The sequence below is a fragment of the Balaenoptera physalus genome (genome assembly GCF_965194825.1).
Source record: "Balaenoptera physalus genome assembly, chromosome: 4".
Taxonomy (NCBI): domain Eukaryota; kingdom Metazoa; phylum Chordata; class Mammalia; order Artiodactyla; family Balaenopteridae; genus Balaenoptera; species Balaenoptera physalus.
Genome location: NC_138891.1, coordinates 142151899 through 142169724, shown reverse-complemented (window position 1 = coordinate 142169724; position 17826 = coordinate 142151899). Strand labels below are relative to the sequence as shown.

At 42.8% G+C, this 17826-nt stretch overlaps 1 long non-coding RNA gene across 1 annotated transcript; it reads left to right on the top strand.

Moving 5' to 3' along the window:
* Positions 1-559: 559 nt before the first annotated feature.
* Positions 560-10781, top strand: LOC309659303. The gene is made up of 2 exons (XR_014262732.1): positions 560-7153; positions 10091-10781. It is a non-coding gene; the product is annotated as an uncharacterized lncRNA (long non-coding RNA).
* The last annotated feature ends 7045 nt before the right edge of the window (positions 10782-17826 follow it).

Below are 17826 nucleotides of genomic sequence, written 5' to 3'. Positions count from 1 at the left end.
TTTCCACTAAGATCAGGAACAAGACAAGGTTGCCCACTCTCACCACTATTATTCAACATAGTTTTGGAAGTGTTAACCACAGCAATCAGAGAAGAAAAAGAAATAAAAGGAATCCAAATCGGAAAAGAAGAAGTAAAGCTGTCACTGTTTGCAGATGACATGATACTATACATAGAGAATCCTAAAGATGCTACTAGAAAACTACTAGAGCTAATCAATGAATTTGGTAAAGTAGCAGGATACAAAATTAATGCACAGAAATCTCTTGCATACCTATACACTAATGATGAAAAATATGAAAGTGAAATTAAGAAAACACCCCCATTTACCATTGCAACAAAAAGAATAAAATACCTAGGAATAAACCTACCTAAGGAGACAAAAGACCTGTATGCAGAAAATTATAAGACACTGATGAAAAAAATTAAAGATGATACAAATAGATGGAGAGATATACCATGTTCTTGGATTGGAAGAATCAACATTGTGAAAATGACTATACTACCGAAAGCTATCTACAGATTCAATGCAATCCCTATCAAACTACCATTGGCATTTTTCACAGAACTAGAGCAAAAAATTTCACACTTTGTATGGAAACATAAAAGACCCCAAATAGTCAAAGCAATCTTGAGAAAGAAAAACAGAGCTGGAGGAATCAGGCTCCCTGACTTCAGACTATACTACAAAGCTACAGTAATCAAGACAGTATGGTACTGGCACAAAAACAGAAATATAGATCAATGGAACAGGAAAGAAAGCCCAGAGATAAACCCACGCACATATGGTCACCTTATCTTTGATAAAGGAGGCAAGAATACACAGTGGAGAAAAGACAGCCTCTTCAATAAGTGGTGCTGGGAAAACTGGACAGCTACATGTAAAAGAATGAAATTAGAACACTCCTTAACACCATACATAAAAATAAACTCAAAAGTGATTAAAGACCTAAATGTAAGGCCAGACACTATAAAACCCTTAGAGGAAAACATAGGCAGAACACTCCATGACATAAATTACAGCAAGATCCTTTTTGACCCACCTCCTAAAGAAATGGAAATAAAAACAAAAATAAACAAATGGGACCTAATGAAACTTAAAAGGTTTTGCACAGCGAAAGAAACCATAAAGACGAAAAGCAACCCTCAGAATGGGAGAAAGTATTTGCAAATGAAGCAACTGACAAAGGATTAATCTCCAAAATTTACAAGCAGCTCATGCAGCTCAATATCAAAAAAACAAACAGCCCAATCCCAAAATGGGCAGAAGACCTAAATAGACATTTCTCCAAAGAAGATATACAGATTGCCAACAAACACATGAAAGAATGCTCAACATCATTAATCATTAGAGAAATGCAAATCAAAACTACAATGAGATATCATCTCACACTGGTCAGAATGGTCATCATCAAAAAATCTACAAACAATAAATGCTGGAGAGGGTGTGGAGAAAAGGGGACCCTCTTGCACTGTTGGTAGGAATGTAAATTGATACAGCCACTATGGAGAATAGTATGGAGGTTCCTTAAAAAACTAAAAATAGAACTACCATATGACCCAGCAATCCCACTACTGGGCATATACCCTGAGAAAACCATAATTCAAAAAGAGTCATGTACCAAAATGTTCATTGCAGCTCTATTTACAATAGCCAGGACATGGAAGCAACCTAAGTGTCCATCAAGAGATGAATGGATAAAGAAGATGTGGCACATATATACAATGGAATATTACTCAGCCATAGAAAGAAACGAAATTGAGTTATTTTTAGTGAGGTGGATGGACCTAGAGTCTGTCATACAGAGTGAAGTAAGTCAGAAAGAGAAAAACAAGTACCGTATACTAACACATATATATGGAATCGAAGAAAAAAAAATGGTCAGGAAGAACCTAGGGGCAAGACAGGAATAAAGACGCAGACCTACTAGAGAATGGACTTGAGGATATGGGGAGGGGGAAGGGTAAGCTGGGACGAAGTGAGAGAGTGGCATGGACATATATACACTACCAAACATAAAATAGATAGCTAGTGAGAAGCAGCCGCATAGCACAGGGAGATCAGCTCGGTGCTTTGTGACCACCTAGAGGGGTGGGATAGGGAGGGTGGGAGGGAGGGAGATGCAAGAGGGAGGAGATATGGGTATATATGTATACGTATAGCTGATTCACTTTGTTATAAAGCAGAAACTAACACACCATTGTAAAGCAATTATACTCCAATAAAGATGTTTAAAAAATAAAAAAAATAAAATAAAACTAGACAAAAATGGTAAAAGTATCATCACGTCATTAAGGGGTGGGCTAGAGCTATTGAGATGAAAAAATCTTTATATTCTACTAGAATTATAACCAAGTTTGTGCACTAACAATTTAAGAATAATAACCGAAGAACAGAAAATAACTTGTAATTTCCTAACCAATGGAATTAAGTGCTGGTGAAGAAAACTTAATAAAGAAATCAATTCAACAAAAGGCAGGGGGGAAAAAGCAAAGGAAAAAAAGCGTGGTCACAGCAAATAAAATGGCAGTAATACATCAAAATATGTCACAGTAAGTATTAGGTTGAATGAGATGAGATTGCCAGTGTTTAGGTAAGAATGTTTGCATATTGGTAATTGCTTATGGTTTAGCTTCTTACAAGCAGGGTATGTTTCCTCGCTAAAAGGCAATAAATAAGGGGATGGGCTTTTAAAAAATCAACTACATGATGATGTAAAGAGGCAGACTTAAGCAGAATGTGGCAGAAAGACTGAAAGCAAAGTTGAATAAAAGATACAACAGTCAATACTAACCAAAAAGAAGCTGATGTAGCTGGAGTTGTATCAGCAAAACAGAATTTAAGGCAAAAAGCACCATTAGGGATAAAGAGAGACGCATTAAGGATAAAACAAACGTTTTCCTAAGAACATGCAAAAACCACAAACCTGTATGTGTCTGAAAAATATCTGGCTTCACTTATATGAAAAAGACAAACTATAACACTGATTCACTCAGTCATCTATTTATGTATCTCAAAAAATTACGAAAGCAAGTTGACCTGCGCACAATCTTAGGGAATTTAACATAACTCTATCAGAAATCAATAGAACAAACAGAAACAATTGTGATATTATTAAATATACAAGAAACATCATTTACACAATGGCTGAGTATATAATGTATATATATATACACACACATATATAAACGCTGCACTTGAAAAATGGAGAATATACATTCTTTTCAAGTTCATATTAACACTGACAAAAATGGTGATGTATTAGGTCACAAAGAAAAGTCTTCAACAAATACCAAATAATTAATAGCATTTAGGTTACAATGGAATAAAATTCAATTAGAAACTAAAAAAAAAAAAATTACTGGGTAGAATATTGTCTGATGCAACAGTAGTCCCCAAATACACTAGCAGGCAGGCTCTCCCTGCAATGATGCAATAGGAGGGAACACAGACCATATTAAGATGCTTGAACCCCACATTTCATTAAATCAACCTGCCTCTCGCAGAGGAAGCAAGTGGAGAAAGGGTTAGCTAATACACTTCGGAGGAGGTACGAGAGGTGAGTTCCCTGACCCCGGGGTTCCACGGTGCTCCTGTGTCCTGTCTTTATCTCTGACACATCAGCCTTCCCTGAGGGTGTGATCATGAGGGCTGGAGTTGAGGTCTGAGCAAGGGGCTCCCCCAAGAGAAGCTTCCCTGGGTCACTGGCCCATCCCTGACCCATTGGAGGGACACTGGGGCAAGGAAGACTGGCTTAGCCGTACCTCACTAGTAGTCTGTTAAGGAGCAGAGGTTTTCATCTGTGTTTCTTGCACAGAGTATGGGGGCCACAGATAGGCCATAATGGGTGTCTCTGGCGGCTGGCTGGGTCTGGGGGAGACATAGTCTTCAAAGTCACCTCTGGAGGTGACATGCTCATGTCCTGTCCTCCATCCCTCTCCTGCTGCCAACTAGGATCTTCTGTATTACATAATATTTTAAGGATTTGTTCTATTTAACCATGACATGTCTTACAGGTGACTAACTTACTTTCTATATTTAATATATTTTATCAACTTTGCCTGTTTCACAAGCTACTTCATTACCTATTATCTACATTTAATCCTCTCTATAGTTTCACTATATCTCATAAACTAAGAGCTTACTTAAGATCTATACTTAACTCTTCTTATGAGTTTCGTAAGAAATTCTGTATGATCTCTGGGGCACCTGAATTACTTCCTTCTTTAAAGCACTCAAAGGTTATAGCATGAGTACAGACTCATGGGACAGAATTACTGCTTAGAGAAACACACACACGCACACACACACAGACTCAATATACCACAGGGGGAAAAAAGTGACATTGGACAGTTTAGATGGTTAATCTGCATTATTAAACACCACCTTTTTTTATTCCTAAGTAGGTAATTTATAATCATCTAATTATGGGAGAGACTACATCAAGCTCTGTTCTTTTAAGAGTTAAATATACACTTAAGATGCATCTCTCCTCCCTTGTATCCGTTATTTGCATCACCATAAAAATCAGTCTTATAATCAAACTCAGAACTATTATGTCAGCTTCTTCTTTCCTACCCCCTTTTCCTTCTTAGAAGGCTGGTGGCCTCTTTGACATATGACAACAACATTAGGCAGGCACGTCTCCCTATTCTGCCATAGTATAAGCCCTGTCTAACCCTCAAATGCAAATAGAAGAAACCGCACCTGAAATGTCTCTGCAGGAAAGAGAGAGGGCTCCCCTACCTGTTGACACAGGGGAGGGGGGTCCTTACCAATGTGATGCTCTTTCGAGAAGGGGTAAGAATTTCTAAAATGTGAAAATATAACCTCAAAGTGCTCTTTCCATTTTGTCCTTTGACCTAAGCTAGAAAATGGGTGAGAGTGCCTTTCTTATTTGGAGGGCAGAGGTGAAGTGGGGGGAAGGGAGTTGGGCAAAAAGCCTAGTTACTACTTCCAACTTTGAGAGATGAGAGATGTTCTTAACGGGTTAGAAGGACAGAATCTGTTTAAATCAAGAACTCAGACCCTGCATTGGAGAGAAATTGCATTTTCATAGGCCTTGTCCCCCGAAACATATGTTAATCTTTTTATATGTGGAGCATTGAGATTTTCAATAATTAAAAGAAAGCTCAGAGCCACACATTTCCTTGAGGAGCCCAGAGAGATTTCGGCTCCAGGTTCTGTCTAAGGCGTGTGGCACTCAGTAACACTTCCAATACACTGGTTTAAATTGGGCATTTTAGATTTGTTTGGTGGTGACCACTGGCAACTTCAGAGCAATAGGAATAAATAAATAAAGACAGATGGGAAGGGAGAGGGGTGGGCTGGTCTCAGGTACTACCACGCGGGGGAACGTGTTTCTCCAGGTTATTTACATGAGCAGCCAGTCGTCCTGGCAGGTCAAGCGTCCAGCAGCATCTCGGCTCTGGTCTTGGTCCGCCCCTCCACTGCTGCCTCATTTCTCCTTTCCCGTCCGTGTCTTTCTCAGTGAGATGCAGATGGTTTTCCCTGGCCTCACACAGGATGACAACCTTCCTCCCTGCCTTTGTCGCTAAACAGGCTCTGTATCTTGCCTCCTTCCTTTTTTTCTCCGCTTGGGTTTGTGTTTTCCTAACACTTCTAATAAATGAAATTTGTGAGGTCACAATTTCCCCAGGCAGGCTGGAATTTCCTCTCCCACTTCCCAACACCACATGTGAAAGGGAGACTTTTCCCCCAGCTGCAATTCATAGAATGTTTGCCTTTGGCCTTGACTTTCCTGGCTTATCTGACTGCTGCCTTTCAAAGCCTCCTAGTGTGGAAAGGCACAGACGGTAGCCACCCAGACACTCTCTGAGCTAAAGGATAGTGTGTGAATAGAAATGCACCGATGCATCACTGCAAAATGGCACCTCTAGTGGGCAGGCCTATCCCGAGGCGATTGCACCCATAGTAATGAGCAGGGCTCCCCACTAGCAGCTGCACCCTGAGTCCACAATCACCCCTGGAGTGATCCTCGGATTCACATCGGGCTGAGCACCTATGCAGAAAGGATCAGGTAGGGGTCAAGCATCCTCCCTCCAAAGCTACAGCTGTGCAAGTTAATGACACCTCTTCTCCCAGGAAATCCACACGGCAGGCCACCACCAGGCTCCGGTCAGAACTCACAGGCTGGCAGTGTCAGGCAGGGATGGCCACAGACCACCTCCTTGGGTCCTCCTGGCAGCTTAAACCTTTTTTTCCCAATGGACATAAGTGAGTCCCCTTCTTCACAGCAAAACCAGACAGCTGGTCTCATTTACCTGACGTCAGAGGTAAGTTAAGGCAAAGAGGGAAAAGAATGAGGATGGGAAACCCTCTTCAGAGCCCCAGCGCAAGAAACTTACTTACTTTTTGCGTTTTCTAGAGACATTCAAAAACATTCCTGAACCTTCAAAATCGTGCACCCTTTTGGAATAATTGGAGCTGAAATGTGACAGTCATTACGTTGCACTAATCCAGCTACACTGGTATGAATTGCTTCTCAGAGGAACTGGCAGTTGAGCTGCTGTATTTAATAACTTGAATACTAAAGCTTCCCCGGGTGAGGAGACAGTTTTGCCACCAACTGTGGAATTTTTTTTCTGCTCTCTCCTTCTTCCTGAGGTGGCCTGGTGGTGGTCCCGGCCCTCCTGAGATCTCAGCCGACAGGAGGGGCCCCTGCTCGGTCTCTTCCAAGAAGAGTCAGCACACACACTGAGTCTGGAGGTGACACGAGGGGCATGAAGGACTAGCCCTGTGTTGTTCCCAAGCGGTGATGGCTCAGTTTCTCACCATCTATAGGAATAAAATACGCGCGGCTGTTACACCTGGAGAGTAGGACCGAGCATCTTTAGGACATGGTCCACAGATAGAACAGGAACATCAGGAAAAGCTCTGAACCTAGGGCACCCGGGGGACGTGGTGCAGGAAGATGGCAGGTGTGGCCGGGCCTCGCAAGGCTCCGGGAGTAGGGTCTCCCAGGAGTTAAAGCACTCGGGGCCCAGCAGGGTGGCTGTGCTGTCTTCTTCTTGCAGACTCTATGCTCTTCCTGCGGATCAGATTTAATACGTATCCATCTATTTGCCTGGCCATGAAGGTTTGAAGTCATAGAGCTGTCAGGAGGAAAAGGGTTAGGACAGTTGTTTCCCAGGTATGGGGAGTGGACCTCTGGGAATCTTGAGATCCAAAGTGCTTTGCCAAAATCATATCAAAATGATTGTCTTCATATACTGTGGAGATGCTATTTGCCTTTTTCACTGAGCTGACTTTTATACCGATGATGCAGAAGCAATGGAGGTTGTATTAGTCGACTTCTCTAGAGAAACAGAACCAACAGGATGTGTGTGTGTGTGGGTGTGGGTGTGGGTGTGTACAAAGAGAGGGAGAAAGAGACAGAGAGAAACTGTGCTCTTTGGTGGGATACTACATACATATATAAGGTAAATATAGATTAGGTATATGGATAGATAGACAGAGAGGTAGATGGATAGAGATAATAATACACACACAAGAGAGACTGGATTTTCAGGAATTGGCTCATGTAATTGTAGGGACTCGCATGTTCAAAATCAGCAGGACAGGCTGGCAGACTGGAGACCCAGGGAGGAGCTTATGCTGCAGCCTGAGTCCAAACGTGGTCGGGAGGCAGAATTCTCTAGTCTGCAGGGGACCTCAGTCTTTCTCCTAAGGCTGTCAACTGATTCAATGGGACCCACCTGTATCACTGAGGGTAACCTACCTCACGCAAGGTCTACTGATTGTATGTTAAATAAATCTAGAAATTCCTTCTCAGATATGTCTACACTGGTGTTTGATGAAACATCTGGGGACCCCAGCCCGGCCAGGTTGACACATAAAACTAACCAGCCCAGTGGGTAAAACTGCTGGTGCCTTAGCACGGATGAGGCCAGGACATCAAAGTATACTAGCAGCCATTGGATTCTTCACTACTGTGCACTAGTGATAAAACAAACCACAAAAAAGAAAGACAGTTTCACTTAAGAATAGCCTTGATGAAATCATAAAAATTAATTAATTTTACTATTTCTCAACCCTTGAGTTCATGTCTCTTCACGTTCTGTGTGACAAGCTGGGAAGAACATAGAAAGCATTTTCACTGCATGCTAAAGTACAATATTTGTTGCCAAGAAAAACACTTGTGTGATTGTTTGAGCTTCGAACTAAACTAGCCGCATTTGGGTTTTCATGGAATACCACTTTTACCTGCAGTAATAATTGACAGACAAACTATGATTACTCAGACCTGAGTATTTGGCAAACCTGGCCATGAAAATAAACGTATCAGGCCTCTCACTTCAAAGAGAACAATGGACAGTATTTGTTGTCAATGATAAAATTTGATCTTTTGAGTAACAATTAGATTTTAAAAAATTGAGCTTGATATTTTCCCAGCACTTAAAGATTTTTCTCATGTTATACCAACAATTGTGATTTTTTGGGTATTGTATAATGCATAATTTGGTGAACCAGTAGTTCCCAATGACCAATGCATGATGTTACAAAAAGGCACACGTGGACAAAAGATCCATTCCAAGTGACAGGAGCCCAGTGGATTTTAATGTTGCAGAGTATGAAAGGCCACGGTTTCTGATCTCACAGCCCTGTAGGGAAGGGACATCACTCCTGGGGAGTGGGGTTTCCAGGACAGCGCTCCGGAGTGAAGGGTCCCTGACAAGGAGAAGGCAAACTGGGGACAAGAACGTGCTTGTTGTAAGGACTGTTGTAAGAACCAGAAAACTAACTAGACCTAGTCTGAGCTGGGGAGGACATTTTCTGAGATGGTGCTGGGTTATACTTTTACCAAATCTCGGTAAAGGCAAGAGAGCATCTGGGTCTCCAGGGGAACTAGAAATGCAGCTGAGACTCCCGTTTATCTGTCTTCTCCGCATCTCCTTGCCTACAGGATCATCTTCTTACTCATCCTCCTTTCCTGCTGGCTTTCTCCACGTGGTGCCCACATGGCTGCCGACAGCCCATCCGTTGTCGTGCTAGAGAATACTCCCATGGTTCCAATTTGAAAAATCCTAGAGAAAAATTCAGTTTGTCCTGTTTGGGTCTGATGCCAATCCCTGGATCATTTAAAGACAAAGGTGTGGGACAGATAGGATCGTGGGGCACAGACAGGGCCCCTGGTGTCACACCTGTGTCTAAGCATCCTTTCCAGAGAACAGAGAATCACAGAGAACTGGGCGGCATCTGTGTGCTGTGGGTGCAGGACAGGAGAGGGTCTCTGAGCCTCAGGGAGCTGGTCCTTCTCATAAGACAGACTTGGTTTCACGTTGCTCTCTGTGACCGTTCCTCTGTGTTAATTCTTGCTGTCGAGTTTCAGCTCGTAGTCAGTTGAGCAAGGTGGAATTAAGAGGAAGACTCTGTGCCCACGTGAAATGAGAGCATTGTGGGCGGGGAAACTTGTGCCCCTTGAGATCCAGCACAGGGTCGGCCGTGGCAGTTAGAGATAGACCCCTACTGAAAGGTCAAGGGCAAGAGTCGTGCCCCTCCTCCATGGGCATCTCTCTCCATTGCCAATCCCATTTTATTAAGAAAGAAGGAGAGAGGAGGAAGGGTTTCTTCACTTGGGCTAGGGTGGAGGTCAGGAGGGAGACCCTTCGGAGATTGCATGGGTAGAATATCGGGCCAATTGAGAATGAATGTAAGTGGGAAGAAGCATGTCTGAGATGGCGTCAAGTTTTCTGCACTGAGTCACTGGGTGAGTGACGGCTCCTTTCCATGGAAAAGACAGGAGGAGAAGTGTTTTGAGCAGGAAATATAAGTTGAGCCTTGGGCATATCTAGTCTGAAGGGATGTCCCACATTCAGCTGGGAATATGACGGAAATCTCAGAAAAGGGAGGCTCTCTCTTCCTTGGAGGAAAGGTCAAGGCAGAAGCATTTGCTGATGCTGAGGCCACTGTGGGAGAGAACGTGTTTTCCGTGGCTCCCAATGGTGCTTGTCAACCCCAGACACTGGTGGGACGGCAGGCAGATTCTAGAGTCTTCTCTGTTCCTGCCATGGAGCCCCGCGAGCAATACAAAGTACTGTCGTTTTATTTCCCTCTTATCTCTTTCCAGGCACAGTTACCCAGCACTGCTCTGGATTTCTTTTTTGGTTCCTACAGCAACTTCCTTTGGGACACCTTGCCATCTTCTACCTCCTTACCTCACCCTATTTTCCTGCATAGTGTTATTGTCACCTGTCGTTACATGTTCCATTACTTTTTATTTGTTCATTGTTTTTTTTCCTCCACTGGAGTGTGAGCCCAGTGAGTGCAGGACGTCTGTCTGTTTTATTCACAGTTGTGTCCCTTTTACTTAAAACAGTGCCTGGAGGGACTTCCCTGGTGGTGCAGTGGTTAAGAATCTGCCTGCCAATGCAGGGGACACGGGTTCGAGCCCTGGTCTGGGAAGATCCCACATGCCGTGGAGCAACTAAGCCCGAGCGCCACAACTACTGAGCCTACACTGTAGAGACTGAGCGCTGCAACTACTGAGCCCACGTGCCACAACTACTGAAGCCTGTGTGCCTAGAGCCCGTGCTCCGCGACAAGAGAAGCCACCACAATGAGAAGCCTGTGCACCGCAACGAAGAGTAGCCCCCGCTCGCCGCAACTAGAGAAAGCCCGCACGCAGCAACGAAGACCCAATGCAGCCAAAAATAAGTAAATAAATAAATATATAAAAACAAACAAACAAACAAAAAAACAGTACCTGGAACACAGCAGGTGCTCAACAAACACTTGTTGAATAAATGAATTTACACAAAGTCTCCTCTTTCCTTTCTATGTACAGATAAGTGTGCTTAAAATGTGCTTTTTAAAATGAAAGGAGGGGGAAAAATCCCTTTATTCATAATGATTGCCTTTCCCTCCCTCCCCTGACTCCATGCGGCCACATTTGTCTCCTCGGGACAAGGCTCTCTGGTGGGACATTGACATCAGTCAGCACATTTGACTTTGACACAAATTCGGGTTCATTCACTCAATTCAGGGAAGACTTTCCTTTTCACACCAGGAAATTCTCAGGTCGGTGCCAACAGAGGAACCAGAGAAGAGAGGAGAAAGAAGGCATTTTATAATTTATCAGGATTTTAATTCTAAACTTTATTTAAATAATTATGGTTATTTGAACTATGACAGCAATACATGTACTTTGCAGAAAATTTGAAAAATACAGAAAATTAATTTGACTGTATTGATGGATTGATTCTATTTGATATACACGAATATAATGCTTCCCCTGTACTGGGCACTATTCTAAGAACTTTCTTCATAATAACTATATAAATAGATACTATTATTATTTCCCTTTTTTTTAAGATGGGGAAATTCAGACACAGAGAGGTTAAGTAATTTGCCTAAGATCACACAGCTAGTCAGGGAGTAGAGGTGGGCTTTGAGCCTGAATTCTGGCTCACAGGGTCTGTAATGCTGAGCCCACAGCCGGGCATGAGCTTCTGTTTCATAAGAATCTTCTAAAGTCTGTGTCTTAGTCCGTTTGGGCTGCTGTAATAAAATACCACAGACTGGGTGGCTTATACACAACAGACATTTATCACTCACAGTTCTGGAGGCTCGAAGACTGAGGACAGGGTGCCAGCAGGGTTGGGAGGGCCCTCTTCTGGGTCCTAGATTTCTCACTGTGTCCTCACATAGTGGAGAGGACAAGGGAGCTCTCGGGGCCCCTTTTACAAGAGCACTGTTCCCATTCGTGAGGGCTCCACCCTCAGGACCTAATCACCTCCCAAAGGCCCCACTCCTAAGACCATCGCGTTGGGTGTTAGGATTTCAACAGGCGGATTGTGTTGGGACACAGACATTCAGGCTATCGCAGTCTGAGTTTACTATTATTGCCAAAAGCTCATGTTCTTTTCCTACCGAATGTTAAAACCATTTCCTTTTCTTAATCCTTACATCCACTTCCTCTTACTTTCATCTTTGGCCACATCAGAGTGAAAAGTGGTGGCTGGAGAAGCCATTTCATTTGGTAAGACAGTTGAATGGGTATTACTTCTTGCGGTACCTTGCTTCATGACAATTCAATGAAGAAATAAAAATAACTTGTAACAATAACAAGAATAGCTTGTTAGAAACTCAGGTATGGGCCTTGCTACTCTGATCTAGCCCTGTTGGGGAGAACAAGAAGTCCCCAATTGCTTTCTGAGCTGGTTACTCTTGGCTGATCTATCCCAGGGGTATTCCCTGCCAGGCCCGGAGTCTGACCTCAGTGGGTGCGTCCCTCCAGGGTCCTTACCCTCTGGCTTCTGATGAGGTCTCCAGTGGGAGGAAGGGGTAGAAGATCTGCAGGTGGGAGGGAGAGAGAGGTTTGGATATGGCTTCTCACGTTGGTCCCGGGGCACATGGCATTCTTCTTGTCTGCCTGCGTCTCAGCAGATGGTCCTCTCATTGAGCTCTCTTCCCAGGAAAAAGTAGCTGAAGACGTTTCCCCATCTAATCTTTTTTTAATTAATTTTTATTGGAGTGTAGTTGATTTACAATGTTGTGTTAGTTTCTGCTGTACAGCTAAGTGAATCAGTTATACACATACATATGAGTATTGAGTAGAGTTTCCTGTGCTATACAGTAGGTTCTTATTAGTTATCTATTTTATTTCTAGTAGTGTGTGTATGTCTTGATGGGGGAGGGACTTCCAATAAAAAGAGCTAATCCCTTCTGCATACCCTGGATTAGGTGCTAGCAGTAGGTACATTAGTGTTACATGCCTCACTTCCTCTCCTTCTCACAAGGAATCCCTTTTGGATTCGGGATGTTTACCAGAGAGGGAAGTGGAGGCATAAACCCAAGGTCTCTGAATCCACAGCCCACATCCAACTATATCTATGCTTCTCCCTCTAGAGTTCTTTCATTACCTGATTTTTCTTTGATTTTCTCAGTAAAATTTTCCTGTTTTTTTCTTTTTTTGGTATCCATTAATACCTAAGTGGGCATCATTTGAAATCCTGAGTATGGTAAAGTACTTATCCCAATTCAGATAACTGAAACAAAAATACAGTTTTTAGTCCTTTACCTAATTTCACAATTTTATTAATATTTATTTGAATTAAATTGTCCAAATGACTCTGCTTCCTTTTTCACAGCACAACTAGTAAACATGGGATATTGTAAACAAATATTTTGGTACTATTTCTACATTTCATGGAGCCAGGTGGTTAAAAAGTAGTTACACAAAGTTAAAATGAAACAGATTCAAAATATTAAATGAAATATCTTCATGACACTGCATATATATGGTCAAACTTGTAAGCAGACTTTTCCCATGTGTTTTGTTAGTGTAATTTATTTGTTACAGTAATTTTTTATGAATAAATTTGTCAATCATAATTGTTTTTAATTCTGGATTCTTATTTGAATTTATTAGTTATATTGAAATGATGGCTTAAATTTCACTTTACACAAGTTGTTTTCACTGAACCTCAAACAGCGTGTATCCAAAACCAACACAAACACTAAATGGAAACCCTCTAACCCCTTCTCTAAATGTGTTCTTGTTTCAAACCCATCTGAACTGAAAACTTATCACCAAAAATATGTCACAGCACAGCAAGAAGTGAGACACACCGTACTTTGGCTTTTGGCCCTTCCACTAAATAGAATTTATATAATAAACCTATTTCTCTCTGCTGTAACAACCTTTTTAAAAATATTTTTTATTGTAGTAACACAGACATAATAAACAATAACATTTTAACCATTCTTAGGTGAACAGTTCAGTGACATTAAGGACATTCACCATCCATCCCCAGAGCTTTTTCATTTCCGCAACTGAAAGTATGTACCCTGTGTAACAGTGTTTGTGAAGTTGATTCTTCACTCAGTGGGCGTCTCCTCTAACAGCCAGTGGTGTCACGAGAGCAGGTGATCAGCACACTCAACCAACTTGTTGATAAAATATGAGCACCAGCTCTTTAAAGTGCCAATAGAGACTCCGTTGATCTCTGTAACGACCTGTCAATCAGCCCTCTGGACGGGGTTGTCCAACCAGCTACAAGCTTACAGTTTGGGCTCCAAGAAAGCATGGATGCAAACTCAAAGCTTCTGATAACCACAGACCTTTCTTAATAATAAGGCATTTCCTGTACTTGTAGCATCAACCACTTAAAGCTTTTTATTAATCACGTTTGTGCACCCAGAAGTCACAGTTAGAATTACCGTAGATCCTTCTGATTCATTTTTTCTGACATTGGTGATAAACGGATGCTCCCTGAGGGAGGTTACCTGCCTTAGACATCCCGCATCATAGAATTTCTGGAACAGAATAGACTATTGTTGAATGGAGCTTTATGAATTATGAAATTTGCCAACTACATGGTCTCACTGAATCCCCACAGAAGCCCTGAGAGGTAGTGTTATTTTGCCCATTTCAAAGACTCAAAACCTGAGGTTGTACATTCTCACCCATCTGCAGGGATCATACCAAAGTAGACATTTTTAGGAGGCTGGGGGCTTAGAGAAGTGATGAGGACTGGATTACACTTCAGGTCAATCACGTTGTCTCCATCAGACTTGGTTTCTTTATGCTACTAATCGTTTTAATTAAGGATCTGTAAATTCACTTCTTGGATTAACGGTCTATGATTTTAACCTGCCAGAATGAAAAAATCCATGTGTATTACATGGATCAATCTCTTTGCCATTTCTGAGTTAACTGTGTGTAATTTGCTTTGTCTCTGAAAATTTAGGTTAGGTTTGAGACTTTTCAGAAACAAAGCCTCACAATTCTTTGGTGGTTTGATTCACCCTCAGAGAGGGTTATGCTCCACCCATCCGGAGCCCCTTCAGCACAGCCGTTACATCACCCCCACTTTTAGAGTAATTTTAGGTTCACAGCAAAACTGAATGAAAAGTACAGGGTTCCCATGCACCCCCTTTACTTATATAGACACAGCCTCCCTCACCATCAGCATCCCCCAGCATTGGGGTAGATTTGTTGCAATCGATGAACCTACACTGACTCATCACAATCACCCATAGTCCATAGTTTACGTTGGCGTTCACTCTTGGTGGTGTACATTCCACGGGTTTTGACAAATGTATGATGACAGGTATCCACCATTATGGTATCATACAGAGTAGTTTCACTGCCCTAAAAATCCTCTGTGCTCCACCTTTCCATCTCTCCTTTCCCCCCTAACCCCTGGCAACCGCTGATATTTTTATTATAGCTTTTTCTTTTCTAGAATGTCACATGGTTGGAATCACATAGTACACAGCCTCTTCAGAAGGGCTTCTTTCAACTAATATCAAGCATTTAAATTTCCTCCAGGTCTTTTCATGGTTTAATAGCTCATTTCTTTTAGTGCTGAATAATATTCCATGATCTGGATGGACCACAATTTATTTAGCCATTCACCTACTTAAGAACATCTTGGTTACTTCCAAGTCCTGGGGATTATGAATTAAGCTGCTGTAAACATATGTGTGCAGGTTTTCGTGTAGACATAGCTTTCAGCTCTCTGAGTAAATACCAAGGAGCAGGTGATGCTTTTTTTTTTTTAACACCTAACGACAAATGATCAATGGGCCATTGGTTTCTTCATTGGGTAGAGAGTTCCTTGAGAAGCAGAGCTTGTCAGCATCATTACCTTATCCCCAAGGCCGTGCTACATGGCAGGTGGTTACAAAATGAGCCCCTGCCATTCAGTCATGGTTGTATTTAGTGAGAGAGACAAAAGATGTTGCATATGGAGCTCCGTTTAAGGACCTTGAAGTATGGATAGGGAAACAAGATATGGATTCCTTAGGGCACAAGGGCTGTCACCATGAGTGGTCAGACCAGAAGGGCTCTGACACTGTGATGGGAGCTCTGGTCTGGGCTGGAGTGAGCTGGAAAGGTGCTAGGAAGGGCTGGCATGCACCTGGGCCCTGGAGGATGGGAGAGACGGACCTTCATCGTGGATAATGGAGCTCACAGTGGAGGTGTGCCTGGGCCCTGACCTCAGGATGGCGTTAACCTGATGAGGGGCTGTCAGCTCTTCTCCAGTAAAAAGCAAACGCTGTTTTCTCTTTGGTATAAGAGAGAAGGAAACCATGGAGGCCAGGGTTGGATACCAAACACTGCCAGGGTGGCATTTTGCCAACCTGCTGCAAAGGGAGGTGTGAAGAGAGATGCCAGAGAGAGAGAACAGTGGCCAGAGTGGGGAAAGTACCGGGGAAAGGAAGCAAAATGGTAAGAAATGTGGTGAAGCTGAGGGGATAGGATAGCTCTCAAAATCCTGTGCACACTCTGACACCAGTCATTCAGCCATAACTAGGGACTGATCATAAGTATCCTTCCTCATTTTGCCCTCACCATTTTGCCTATTTTCGGCAGTAAACATGTTCCGTCTTGTTCAATACATGCATCAAAAGTTAGAGCACAATCCCATATGGCCCTGGTACAACGAACACATTTTGAAAACTCATTTTTGCCATATCCTTTATAACCCCTAGAAAGTCATGATTCCCTGTTTCACATGGCAGGAGGTAGGGCAGCGGTTACTTCGCCTTCTCGTTTCTCAGATTTAGTGAATAATGAATGGTCTGTTGCTACAGATCTTGGCAATGCCCACTTGGCTTGGCAAGGCTCACCCCTGGCCCCATGGGCAGTAGGAGATAAACAAGTGGTATCCCAGGAGGGCCAGGCACAGGGCGGATGCCACCCAGGCCTCCCTCCTTTGCTGTCTTCGTAAGCATCCCTGGAAACACCTTCTCCAGCCTCTGTGATAAATGCACCATGAAAAAACTCATATTTGCATAAAACCAAAAAGCTTCATTGTCATCATTCAAAAGGAAACTACTGCTCAGGTGATTGATGTGAGGGACTGAACTCAGTGGGACAGCCCTGAAATCACAGGGATCCCCAAATGCGGTGTGGACAGATCAGTAACTGCAGAGGCCGGTATTTGGCAGGTAAATCTGCCAGCAGTCTGGGAGTTTGGGGCCAGCACAGTGTTCACATGTTTTGAACTGTATTTGTGTCAGGTACTGGCTTTAATGGTTTCCCTTTGTCCCCACCACTCTGGTCTGTCTTACAGCTTACGCTTCCCCGTGCTGCCCACCTGGTCTGAACTGCCCAGGCCCCCCAGTTACACACTCTCACCACAGCCTAGAGTCTTCCTCAGGGACCGTATCACAAAGTCACCTTGAATCACATTGGTCTCTATATTTCTGTCTTCTCTCCACTATCAAGTAATAACCATAAAGGCAGAACCCTGTCTCTGGTTTTCTGTTGCCCAGGATCCAGGACCCAGGAAGCCTCCACACACACTGGTTACAAGATGATGAGATCGCAGGTAGGCTCTCAATGCCCCTGAGAGAATGCAGGACGGGCTGTCTTCCCATCAAGATTAACACGAAAATTAACAAACAAACCATTATAGTGTCTTCATTCCTGGGTGCAGGCCCTGTCTTTGGTGCAACCCTCAGGTTTGAGAGGCTGGAGTTTGAATCTTTTATCTCTACTTAGAGCTTGGCCTTCTTCTCCTTGGTTTCCTGCACTTTGAATGCAGTTTGGTTACACAGTGGAATAGAAATCCCTAGACCAAGATATGTCCCCTAAAAGAAAATCCCCTCTCTCTATATAAATTATATACACATATATACATAAATGTGTGTATATAGATTTATATATATCAACAGAAATCATCTAATTATTTTTTCCTTCCAAAACTTTGCATGTTTATCTTACCTTTCTTAAACATCCAAATAGGATCTCAAACAGTGAATCCATTTCCTTTTTATCATGTTATAAAAAGCTAGAGAAATGAAGGGAGAGGAGAAATAGACCTGCTATCAAAGATGCTGTGACTGGGA